The 11,856-nt window shown below is 47.6% G+C and overlaps 1 protein-coding gene across 3 annotated transcripts in view; it reads right to left on the minus strand.

Moving 5' to 3' along the window:
- The window catches only part of ZHX2 (zinc fingers and homeoboxes 2), a 52,327-nt gene extending 43,606 nt beyond the window's left edge, over positions 1-8,721 (minus strand). For 2 of the 3 annotated variants that reach the window (XM_048508097.1, XM_048508098.1), the window contains exon 1: positions 8,464-8,720. The gene's annotated coding sequence lies outside the window, so the exon portion shown is untranslated. Of the gene's footprint in view, positions 1-8,463 lie in introns of all 3 variants that reach the window. The other variant, XM_048508099.1, reaches the window with a different exon arrangement.
- Between the last annotated feature and the right edge of the window lie 3,135 nt (positions 8,722-11,856).

An 11,856-nucleotide genomic window follows, 5' to 3' on the forward strand; every position in this document is an offset into this window, starting at 1 on the left:
TTGTTGCTCTGTGGGAGCAGGAGGCCAGGTGGCTTCATCTCTATCTGTCGCAGATCTTGGGGTGCCTCAGCTCCGCCGTAACTCTTTCTCACATTTTTGGGGAAATGAAGGGGGGATTGTTTCTGTATAAAGGGGGTAGCAAAAGCTAGGTTCGCCAGAACTGGCTTTTCCAAGCTGGGTGCTTCGTTGCCTTCCAATAAACGCTACTGACCTAACACTACCCGAGTCTTTCTTTGGGTTCTCCCATCCAAGTACTAACTGTGACCGAGCCCACTTAGCATCCAGATGTGAATGTGAAAACTGGAGACCTTTCAGTATATGGTGCCCTCACATGAACTCCATATAACACGGTGGTGTATTTGCCTAGGGACAAGGGGCACCCTTGTCCCTGGGTGCCACTCTTCTGGTCACATGGGGGGCACAAAATTGGCACCCCATGTGACCAAGAAGCTGGCAGTAAGGGGCGGAGCCAGGCACCCTCGACCCTGCCCATGTCGATAACACAGTGGGCGGGGTTGAGGGTGATCAAAGATGACAAGGCAGCAGGACTTCCTGCTGCCTCGTTGTCTCCAAGCGCCCTTGACCACGCCCATGTCACCCTCGACATGGAAAGGGTCTAGGGTGCCCAGGGGCGTGGCCACACCTCCCCATGCCCCACCCGCAGCCTCAATGCTTATAAAAGCAGCTCTCCAACCCCAGGGATTGCAGTCTCTTCTGACCTGCCTGGAGGAGAGGACAGAAGAGACTGCTGGCTGCGAGCCTAGCCAGCAGGGAGGGAAGGACCCAAAGGGGGGAGCCGGGCACCCTAGACCCTGCCCATGCCCATGTCGATGACACATGGGCATGGTTGAGGGCTCGGAGACAACGAGGTAGCAGGAAGTCCTGCTGCCTTGTCGTCTTCGAGTGCCCTCGACCCTGCCCATGTGTCATCAAAATGGGCCAAGGATTGAAGAGCACCCAGTTATGCACTCTGATATAAGCTTTGAGAAAAGGGTGGAGGAGGGGCTTAGGAATGGGAGACAGAACAGGCTTTGCGCTGGCCCATCAAAGACAAAGAGGTTTGTTGTGATGTCATTATGCAGCTTTGCCAAATTCATTCGGCCTTATTTGCGAACAAACAGGAACAGAACAGTATCTCTATCATATTAAACAGAATCCACCATACTGAAAGTCTGTTCAAGTCTGCATACGGGCTCATTTTAAAATAATACTGCATATCTCTATCGGATGCACAGGACATAGGTGTTACTTTATTATCTACGCAATTAATATGCTATAACATGTATGATGACATTACACCAATTGAAGGTTCAGCGTTTCGAATATAGATATAAAGTTTAAATCTATATTCAAATATGCTGCTAGATCAATTGGGACTGTATGAGATCACTGCTCTTCATATCTTTAGCATGTTAACTACAACATTTGTCTCAATCTTTCCCTCGTTCTCTGGTACTAGATAGATTAATAATTCTTCTCGTACAGAACAAAAATCATTTAAACTTTTAAACATCATGAAACCAATAAGAAGAGCCCTGCTGGATCAGACTAGTATCCTGTCCCATACGGTAGTTGACCAGTTACTCTGGATTTCCAACAAGAGGACATAGAGGCCAAAGAGGTCACCTGATGTCACTTCCTGGCACTGGTTTTCAGAGGTTTACTTCACCTAAACATGGCAGAGCCAGCATGATGTAGTGGTTAAGAGCAGGTATACTCTAATCTGGAGAACCCGGTTTGATTCCCTGCTCTGTCACTTGAGCTGTGGAGGCTTATTTGGTGAACCAGATTAGCTTGTGAACTCCAACACATGCCAGGTGATCTTGGGCTAGTCACAGTTCTTCGGAGTTATCTCAGCCCCACCCACCACACATGGTGTTTGTTGTGGAGGAGGAGAGGGAAAGGAGATTGTCAGCCCCTTTGAGTCTCCTTACAGGAGAGAAAGGGAGGATATAAATCCAAACTCCTCTTCTTCTTCCTTGACAGACTGCTGCTTGAATTAGAATTCATCAAAAAGCTGGACACTATTTTCGATAGGCATAACCATAATCGATAGGCAAAACTTGGGATTCCTAAGAACATAAGAAGAAGAGTTTGGATTTATATCCCCTCTTTCTCTCCTATAGGAGACTCCAAGGGGTTTACAATCTCCTTGCCCTTCCCCCCTCACAACAAACCCCCCTGTGAGGTGGGTGGGGATGAGAGAGCTCCGAGAAGCTGTGACTAGCCCAAGGTCACCCAGCTGGTGTGTGTGTGAATACACAGGCTAATCTGAATTCCCCAGATAAACGCAACCTCCACAGCTCAGCACGACAAGCGGGGAATCAAAGCCCTATGGATTCCCTCCACGATATAGATACACCTGCTCTGTAACTCCTGTCTACTGTTGCTTCTATAAGAAGAGCTATGCTGGTTGAAATCAGTGGCCCATCTAGTCCAGTATCCCATCTCACCCAGTAGTTGTCTACAGAAGAAGAAGATTATTTTGGATTTATACCCCCATTTTGGATTTATATCCCCAACTTACAAGCTCCTTTCCTTTCCTCTTCCCACAACAGACACCTTGTGAGGTAGGTGGGGATGAGAGAGTTCCAAAGAACTGTGATTAGCCCATGGACATTCAGCAGGAATGTAGGAGTGCGGAAACACATCTGGTTGACCAGATAAGCCTCCATGACTCAGGTAGAGGAGTGGAAAATCAAACCCGGTTCTCCACATTAGAATCCACCTGCGCTTTACCACGATACCACACTGGCCTGGCACGATAAAGCCTAGGGCCTCAAAATCTAGGGGGCCTTCAGCCAAGGTATATAATATTTTTGACACTGCCATAGACCTTTCTTATACATGCTGTCATCACACACTGTAGTTTATTTCTTAACATGTGTTTTAAAACTGACTATTTATTGACAACATAAAGTAGGATCTAAAAGAGTCACACTGTCACTGTCAGGTAGTCATGTTCATCTTATTAACACTTCTCAGGCAATAAAATTTGCAAGCTCAAGGTGTTTTTTTTAAAAAGAATATAAGAGCAAACTTACAATTACATTTTCCTAAAAATTCCTGCTTATTCCACAAAAATGTCTATGAAGTTCAGTTATGGTAAATATTTTTCATAGTGTTAATTTAACATTTATGCTTTCCCCCCAATCTCTATGGTATTTAGTAATAACATCTTATGTCTGTCCTTTAGAGGAGGAATTGTGGAATTTTAAACAGTCGTCATCACCCTCCGCTTTACTCAACTTTAAAACACTCTTATTTGATCTTCCTCTAGTCGTGAGCGGAATAGCCCTAGGGCCTCTGCATCTAAATTTGGCACTGCCCAGCAGCCAACCAGTGGAGGGCCAACATTAGGGCATAGAGGCCAAAATCTTCCCTTGATGTTTTCTCTTGGCATTGGTATTCAGAGGTTTGCTAGTTCTAAATATGGAGGTTCCCTCTAGTCACCATGCTGATAGACCTGCCCTCCATGAACCTGTCGAATGCCCTTTTAAAGCCATCTTTGCCTGTGACCATCACTACATCTTCTGGGAGCAAACTCCACATAATGTCACAAACATGACAGTACACTTCTATAAGCTAAATAAGTTCCAAATAATGCAATTCGGGCATGTTAAAGAAGTAAAATTATTGTAGGATTGAAAATGTGAATACACATTTTCCAGTCCCCCGCCTTTCTCATTTCTCCATAGGGAAAATCTATGCAGTAGGACCAGTGGTGGGATCCAAAAATTTTAATAGCAGTTTCCGAAGGTGGTGGGATTCAAACAGTGGCACCGCCGCACACAAGCACCTCCAGTCCCTATTGGGCAGGGAGGTTGCTTTAGTAACCCCTTCTCGGCACTCAGAAAAAATTAGTAACCACTTCTAGAGAAGTGGTGAGATCTGGTTGGATCCCACCTCTGAGTGAGACCGTTCAGAAGGTGTGACCACAGAGGTGGCTCTTGTGCAGCCTCTCACTAGTGTGGTTTTTCATGCGGTGGTCCAGATTAGAATTGTGTGAACAAGCGCACAGTTCATATTGGGATGTCTTTTTTCACTCCTGTACAGAAAGCCAGTCTTTTTAGGAGTCTTAAATGGCAGCCCATCTATACAGACAGGCCAGGAGTAACAGTGATGTCATTACTTCCAAATTATAGTTATCAAGTTCATGTCGCTGGGGCTAGAGGACCAGCACTCCCTGCGATCTGGAAATCTGTGTAAATTGTTTTGGCCCTCTCTTTGTACAAGAGAAGTAATCTGATTTTTTTCTTTTGTTTAACTTTAAAGAAGAATACGTGTAAATTTATGGTATTAAACAATGAAATATGCCATTATACAATACTATACATATACTGTATGCATTTCTGAGTTTCTAAACTTTCTTGTTTCAATTGCTGGCCTTTGTGTGTCATCTGAGGCTTCCCAAAAACTCCCCAAAAATTCCCATTTAATTTCTCACGCTGACCTACAATATATCAAAACCACAGAGGCGTACCTCCAAGGGGACGGGGGTGCGCTACGCACCAGGCGCGCGCCCCTGTGGGGGCATGGCGAGGGCATTCCGGGGCGGGGGCATTCCAGGGGCATGGCAGGGACGTAGGACACACCAGTGACCAGGCGCTTCCCCCCCTTGCTACGCCTCTGCAAAACCATGATAGGGAAAGTCGTGATGTGGGATAACCGTACCACATCTCTACTGGATACAAGTGATGCTTTAAAGTTCAGCAAGTCTTAGAATGGGTTAGGTCTGATTTGGACCTTGGTACCATTCAAGCTGCTCTTAATTTCTAGAAAGTAGAATAGGAGTGATAACAACAAACAGAAGCCTGAACTGCCTAGCTGAACTCAAGTTTTAATTATACCAGGATCTATAGCAGTGGTTCTCAACCTGTGGGTCGGGACCCTTTTGGGGGTTCACAGGGGTCGCCTAAGACTCTCTGCATCAGTGTTCTCCAACTGTAAAATGGATAAATGTTAGGGTTGGGGGTCACCACAACATGAGGAACTGTATTAAAGGGTCGCGGCATTAGGAAGGTTGAGAACCACTGATCTATAGATATGGGATTCCGAATGGGTTGCAGAATTCCTCAAACACCTGCCAGTTGTCATGATGGATACCAGCAGTACTTGAGGTAACCTCTGGTTTGACCTCTTCCGGTAATGCCGTGGCAGCTTCTCCACCTCTCCTCTGTTTCTAGAGCAAGGAAGATGCTCACCGTGCCCCACAGCCAGGTGGAGCAGAAGACACCAAGAGAAGATATAGCTGCTTCTGCCTTCATGATGGAGACTGAGTCAGACGGGAGGGTTCTCCAGCTAGGAACCAGCCACCTCGGTCTTAGACACGTCACAGACCCCAGTTCCTGCCTTCTGAGCCTCTTTTCTGATTATTGGTGTACAGGGCTTCATCTCCCTTAAATTGTAGAGGCAGACAACAACAATAAATGAGGTTACCATATTAAAACTTTTAGGAATGGGTATGTAGTTGTTTCTGTCCTACACAGAGCAGGATTAGAGAACACTACTGTGTTCTCTAATAAGCAGTGTCTGTTTCAAAGTCCCAAGCAGGGAAAGGTCTTTCCCGGTCCTGCATCCTGACAGCCACAGATTTAACCTACGGCCTTAAGCATGCAAAGTATGTGTTCTTATCACTGATCTACCAACCCTTCCAACATGCACATATTCCGCAAAGCATTTGAATCACTAAGGCAGACCTGCAGAAGCACAGCCTACTAGGGACTCAATAAACCTCCTGAGATGAGTGATTGCCAAGAACTATTTTAAAAAGGGTGGTGTCTAGCATCACATTGTGTACACTTTGTTGTTGTATAGGTCTGTCAAGTCACATTCGACTTACGGCAATCCCAGAGGGCTTTCAAAGACAAGAGACATTTGGAGGTGGTTTGCCATTTCTTGCTTCTGTGTCTTGTCCCAGATATTCTTTGGAGGCCTCCAATCCAAATAACTTGCCAGGGTCAAGGCTCAGTGCGTGCGACCGGCCAAAGGTCACTCAGAAAGTTCTCATGGCAGAGTGGGGATTCGAACCCGAGTCTCCCAGATCCAAATCCAACACCTTCACTACTACAGGACATTGGCTCTCACGGGTCTGCTGTACTCAACATGAAATCCAGCCACCATCCATAATGTTACTTCTACTGGACAAAAGGTGTTTTTGAAAACCTGTTACCATCTCTTGCACAGGCCAAGTAAAAGGGGTTGAGGCCCTTTTTAAAAGTGGGTTTTTTTGCTAACCTGCTAACCTGTTTTAGTACCCAGAACCCGGGTTAAATGGAAAAATCGCTAATTTAGCTACTTTTTTTCAATGCACACGCTTCCTGGTTGCCTGTGCAAACTATGGCAAACAGGAAGTGTTCAATCCCCACCCCCTTCCCGCCACCATTATGGTAGGTCCCCATTAGAGGGGATACTCTAATAGGAAGATGCCATGCCATGTAGATAGGTGGGGGGATTCTCAGTTGGGGAGGGGTTCTCAGAGCGGGGATTCTGGGCTGCTCAGTTCGCACGGAAACACACCTTTCCGTGCAAACCATACTGCCTCCTACCTTTGAGATCCCAGCAATCCCGGATGGACTCTGTACCCACTGTGCAAATGGCCACAGAGGCAGAAGAAATGGGTTCCATGAACCCGTTGCTGCCTATGCGGAATCAGCCTTATTTACATGGAAGTGAAGACTCCTGTACAAATAAAAAGACCACAACCTTTTTTGGGCGGAAATGCTCATTGCGTTTTGTCCAAAGGATTCTCATTTGCTCCCCCAACATCCATTTTTTTGCCGCCACTGACAAACCCAAACCCTTCTTTGTTGCTTGACCAGAGTGTCAGATCAGCCAAAACCTGTGAAGACATCTCAAGCAGGGAAAGAAAGGTGTGATGTGCCTTTAAAAACGAATAAACACCCACTGGGACAAGCCGCCTGAAATCCCCACACCAAGTAAACAAAAGGCAATCAGGAACTAGTTGAGGGCAAAGACCCTCACATGGTCTTTCAAGTCAATCAACAATCAGGTGGTGCTCCGCAGCAAATCACAACTTCACAGCCTTCAAAATCAAGTTTCCTCCCCAATAAGAGGGGGTTAAATATATATATATATATACACACACACATATCCCCAGCTGTGAGCCAGCCAGAAAAGGTGCACATTTTTAAAAAGCCCCACATAGACGCATGCCATGAAAACGAAGCCATCAATCCCCAAAAGAAAACCAGTTTGCTGGGAAACTGCTCCAAAGGGATTTGAAGGACCCGAAAAGGCAGACTCCGGATTTCTGGTCTTGGGCATCTTAAAGGAACAAACCAACAAGTGAAACAAAAAAACCGACCACGGGTAGGAGTAACAGGGTCGATTTTTTTTAAAAAAAAAAATGCACTAGCCGTGGGGTAAGAAAAAGATATATATATATAAAAAAAAGCCACCAACAAAATAGGGGCGTGCAAAGAAAGGATAATGAAGTGATCACCCATGCGGAAAGTGTGTGTGTGTGTGTGTGTGTTGGTGGGGGGGGGGGGGGAAATGTGATTTTTGCTTTCAAACCTCCGAGTAGTCTCCATTCAGGTCGAAATGCAATGTCTGCTCCCATCTTCAATTACCGGGGGCGGGGGGGGCTGCAGCCTGCTCGCCACATTTAGGACATCAAGGCGGGGGGGGGGGGGGGCGAGGCCATTTCGGTGCCAACTCCGAGCTGGAGCCCAGGGTTACGTTACTGGGGCTGCTTCCAAGGGGCGCCCTGGGGACGGGGGGGGGAAACGCCTGGAGGGGCTTTTTTGCCCCCATCCCCGCGTTGCAGCTGTCCGAGGGTAAGCCCCCACTCCGACCCCCGTGGCTGCTTTTTTCCAAGGCTGCCTTTCCGAGATCGCCTTCTCCTCGCCTCCCCACGTAACGCCCTCTCCAAAGCGGACGCCATATTTTGTATCGCTGATGTCGACACAGGGAAACGTAGACATGTTTTTTTTTTTTAATTTCGGGAGGGGGGTGGACAACCCTCATCTCCCCCCTCCCTTTACCTTCCTCCCCCGCGCATTCACCCTTTAAAAAAAACTTGCAGGCTGCATTGAAAAAGAGAGAGAGACAGAGACGCGTGTGCCAAAACAAACAAAACCCAAACCCGACTTTGGCTTTTGGGGACCAATACACCGATTTGCTCTCCTCCCCTCCCTCCCCCCCACGCTATTTCTCCTCTCTCTGCCGCCCCTGAAGTGATCTCAACCCGACCGGGGATTGGTAGGAGTAAAGGAAAAGTTGCTTTCCCGGCCGATCCCCCCAGTTCAGGGCAAACAGCTCCAACGCACCCAGCGTGGCCAAAGGCACCCCCAGCTGCCAACTTCACTTCCTTTTTCCGATCAAGGCTTTTTTGGGGGGGAAAAATGTCAGTCCCCCCTTTCTGGGCGGGCGAGCTTAGGATAGGGAAGGGAGGAGTGGGGAGGGGGGCGAAGTTTCCCAACCCCCCCCCCCCCTTACCTGCGATCAAAGCTTTGGAACGCGGCGACACCAACTTTCCCCCGGATGGAACTCCTGGGCGCGCGTTCTAGAACGCGGCGGAGGCGCCGGCCCGGGCGAGCCCCCCGCCCCAAAAGGAACCCGGGGGGGATTTTTTTTGTGCAATTTTTTTTAATCTCTCCGATCGGCCGTGGCGATCGACGCCAAAACCCACGTGATCCCTGACGTCAGCTTGCGTATTTGCATACGATCCACGCCGCGACGGCTGCTCCCAGGGTCCCCGGGCTGCTGCGGGGAAAGTTGGGCGCCCAAAACCAACTCCGGCCGGCGCCCCCCTGCCCCGAGCTTCTCCCACCCCTCCCTCCAGCGCTCCCTTGGAAAATATCTAATTATTGCGTCTATCCCGTCACGTTTCACTTTGGCGCGAATTTAGGGTACAAGCCCTTTTAGTGGGACGAAGCGCCACTAAATCCAGTGGGGATTACTCCTGAGCAAGCAGGATTGGGGCTGCAGGGGGAAGCATCTCTTTCTGCCGTTTTGCCTACACGTGGATCTCCAGCCTCTTCCCCCCCCCCCCCCAACAACATCTGTGTCACGTTTTATGCTAACTTTAATGTACCGGTCGTGTAAGAAGCTGGAAGTTGGAGGCTGGAAGGGGAAGAAGTGGTGTCGTTAACATGGTAGGAAAAAAGAAGAGTTTGAATTCATGCCCCGCTTTTCTCAACCGGAAGTCTTAAAGCACCTTGCAAACTCTTTCCCTTCCTCTCCCCACAACAAACACCTGACTGGTGAGGCTGAGAGCGTTCTGAGAGAACTGGGACCGGCCCAAGGTTGTCCAGCAGGCTTCATGTGGAGGAGCGGGGAAACAAATCCAGCCCGCCAGATAAGAGTCCGCCTTTCAGGTGGAGGAGTCGGGAACCAGACCGGGTTGTCCAGATTAGAGTCCGCAGCTCTTAACTTCTGTCCCCATTTGGTTCTGTTGAAGAGCTAAATTCTTCATAGGAGTGGCAGGGCAAAGTAACTTGTGCCAGGTTATTCCAGTGTAAACCCACGGAAGGCTTAGACTGGAGGAATTCTGCATAGGATTGCAACAATCTGCATAAAATAGGACTAGGTTGCATTGCCATACGCAATTGCTTGAGAGTAAGTCCATTGGAAGGGAGCAGGGCTTTCCACGCACGCTCCCCTGAGATGAATGGGGCTTACTTCTAAATGAGACTACAAAACCATAGCCGATTGAATGCACGTTCAATGGGACGGTCTAGGAGAAAACAAAGGAAATGTTGGCTCGTGCCCATTTATATGATGTCGAGTCTATTTCTCTAACGCCCCCTTCCCCATTGACTTCCAAGTAACTTCCACAATTCCCATTTTATTTGTAGTTTACATTTTATGCTTTTTTATTACTAACAGTTATTTCCTGATTGCCCTAGACCTATATGACCCAATCATTTAAGTGCTGTACCTTATATGATTCTTGACAAATATATTTTTTCTTTTATATGCAGAGGCATATGCAGAACAAATTCATATGTAGCCAATCCATGTGAATTCTATTCTATTCTACTTACAATTTCATTTTATTTTATGATTTTACATTTTATGTTTTTATTACTATTGATTGTTTCCTGATTGCTTACTAGACCTATATGACAATCATTAAGTGCTGTACCTTATGATTCTTGACAAATGTATTTTCTTTTATGTACACTGAGAGCATATGCACCGGAGACAAATTCCTTGTGTGTCCAATCACACTTGGCCAATAAAGATTCTATTCTATTCTACTGTAGTAAACATCTTAAAAATCCAGAGTTCAACAAGTGGAGATTTCTGCATCCTGAACACTGTTGAGCAGCAACTTCTACAACGCAGCACACGTAGCCTAAAGATTTCGCCAACCCCCCAAGTGGTCTCCTATTGCACAGAAATATGATCACGTTTTATGCAGAATGGGATACGGCCAGATTATCCCCCCCCCCAATTGAACATCCTCCGTCCTAAACTGAAAACTCCATTCATCATGTGACACTTGCTCCTAAATAAACTCCGTCGCAAGAGCAGGGTTGAAATTATTGGGGGGGGGGGGGGGTAGAGACGACACGTGTCGGTTTCTTCCAAGCCTCACTTTTCTATTCAAGTGTTTTGACCCTCAGGGGATGGTCTCTTCTTGGCCAGAGCGCTGGGCGTTTCATTTCCAGCCCACCCCCCACCCCAAGAAAAAAACCTGATAAAATCTTATCCGAAAATGGCAGACTCTTCTGTGAACCTAGAGGATCTAACCCCAATTGCCCAGCCGTGTATTGTGGATTCGGATTCTATTGGCGCAGAGAGCGGCGCGTCTAAACTCGAACGCGGCTCTCACAACAGGAGCGTGCGAGTAAGAATTAATCTCGGGCATGCAGCCAGGATCAGCTTCAGAAGTGCTAAAACTGCTGAGGGTGGGTTAAGACATTAAAAGTCTCTCTCTCTTTCTCTCTCTCTCTGCGATCCGGGGCCAAACCCCAGAAGGAAGTTTAGAGAGTAGCCGGGGTCGCTCTTCGATTCGCCTCTCCCCTTGTCCAAGTGCAAAAGGGGGCAGACGGGTGGAGGTGCCAAGGGGCGCATGATGTGCCAATCTGCTGGCAATGTTCTGTATAGTTTCGCTTATGGGAAACAAAAACCAAGTGCCATGTGGATCTGCAGCGCTCCACAAACTGTTGAGCGCGCCCACGTGGGGCTGCCAAGCGCCGGTGCATAGTCTGACTCTGATCTCGTTTGTATGGGGCTGAATCTCGCGCGCGGGGGGGGGGGGGGTCTTTTCATTTGTGTGGAGGGAAAAGGCTAGGCTTGCCACCTAACCCGGCAAAACTGTGTCCTGCCCCTTTCACTGTGGCTTGCTGGGCAGCTATTTACCTCCATGCAATGAAATGCTTCACCGGCCGATTTGAACGCATCAAGCATCTGTTAAAGAGACAGATCTCTTTTTTCTCTCCTCCAGTTTGTTGGCAATCCAAGGCGTGAGCTGCTGCTGCCGCCGCCGCCGCCTTGGGAGCAGGGGGAGGGGCTGAGATCTTGAAGTCATTTTGGATGGAAGATTTCCTGCCTCCCTGTTTATGACACGACAAATCTTGATTGATGCAGCTAAATGGAACAAAAAGGCAGAATACTGATTTTGTAAACAGTAATAGGAATGTGTGGGTCTACCTTAGTGGAATCGTTGACTTATATTATATTGCAATTTTTAAAACAGTTCTAGTGCTTTGAACAGCAACCATCTGAGATGTGCTATTTTCTCTCCCCCCTAGTGTACAGATGCCTACCAGAAAATCTGGGGAGCTAAACCACTGCACCCCAGGATGAAAGTCAGTTGGTGCAGTTTAAAGAGGTTGTGATGGGATAAACTTCCCCTCTTGCTTCTCAGCCTGTCATGTA

The sequence above is a fragment of the Sphaerodactylus townsendi genome, linkage group LG09, assembly GCF_021028975.2.
Source record: "Sphaerodactylus townsendi isolate TG3544 linkage group LG09, MPM_Stown_v2.3, whole genome shotgun sequence".
In the NCBI taxonomy this organism is placed as follows: Eukaryota; Metazoa; Chordata; class Lepidosauria; order Squamata; family Sphaerodactylidae; genus Sphaerodactylus; species Sphaerodactylus townsendi.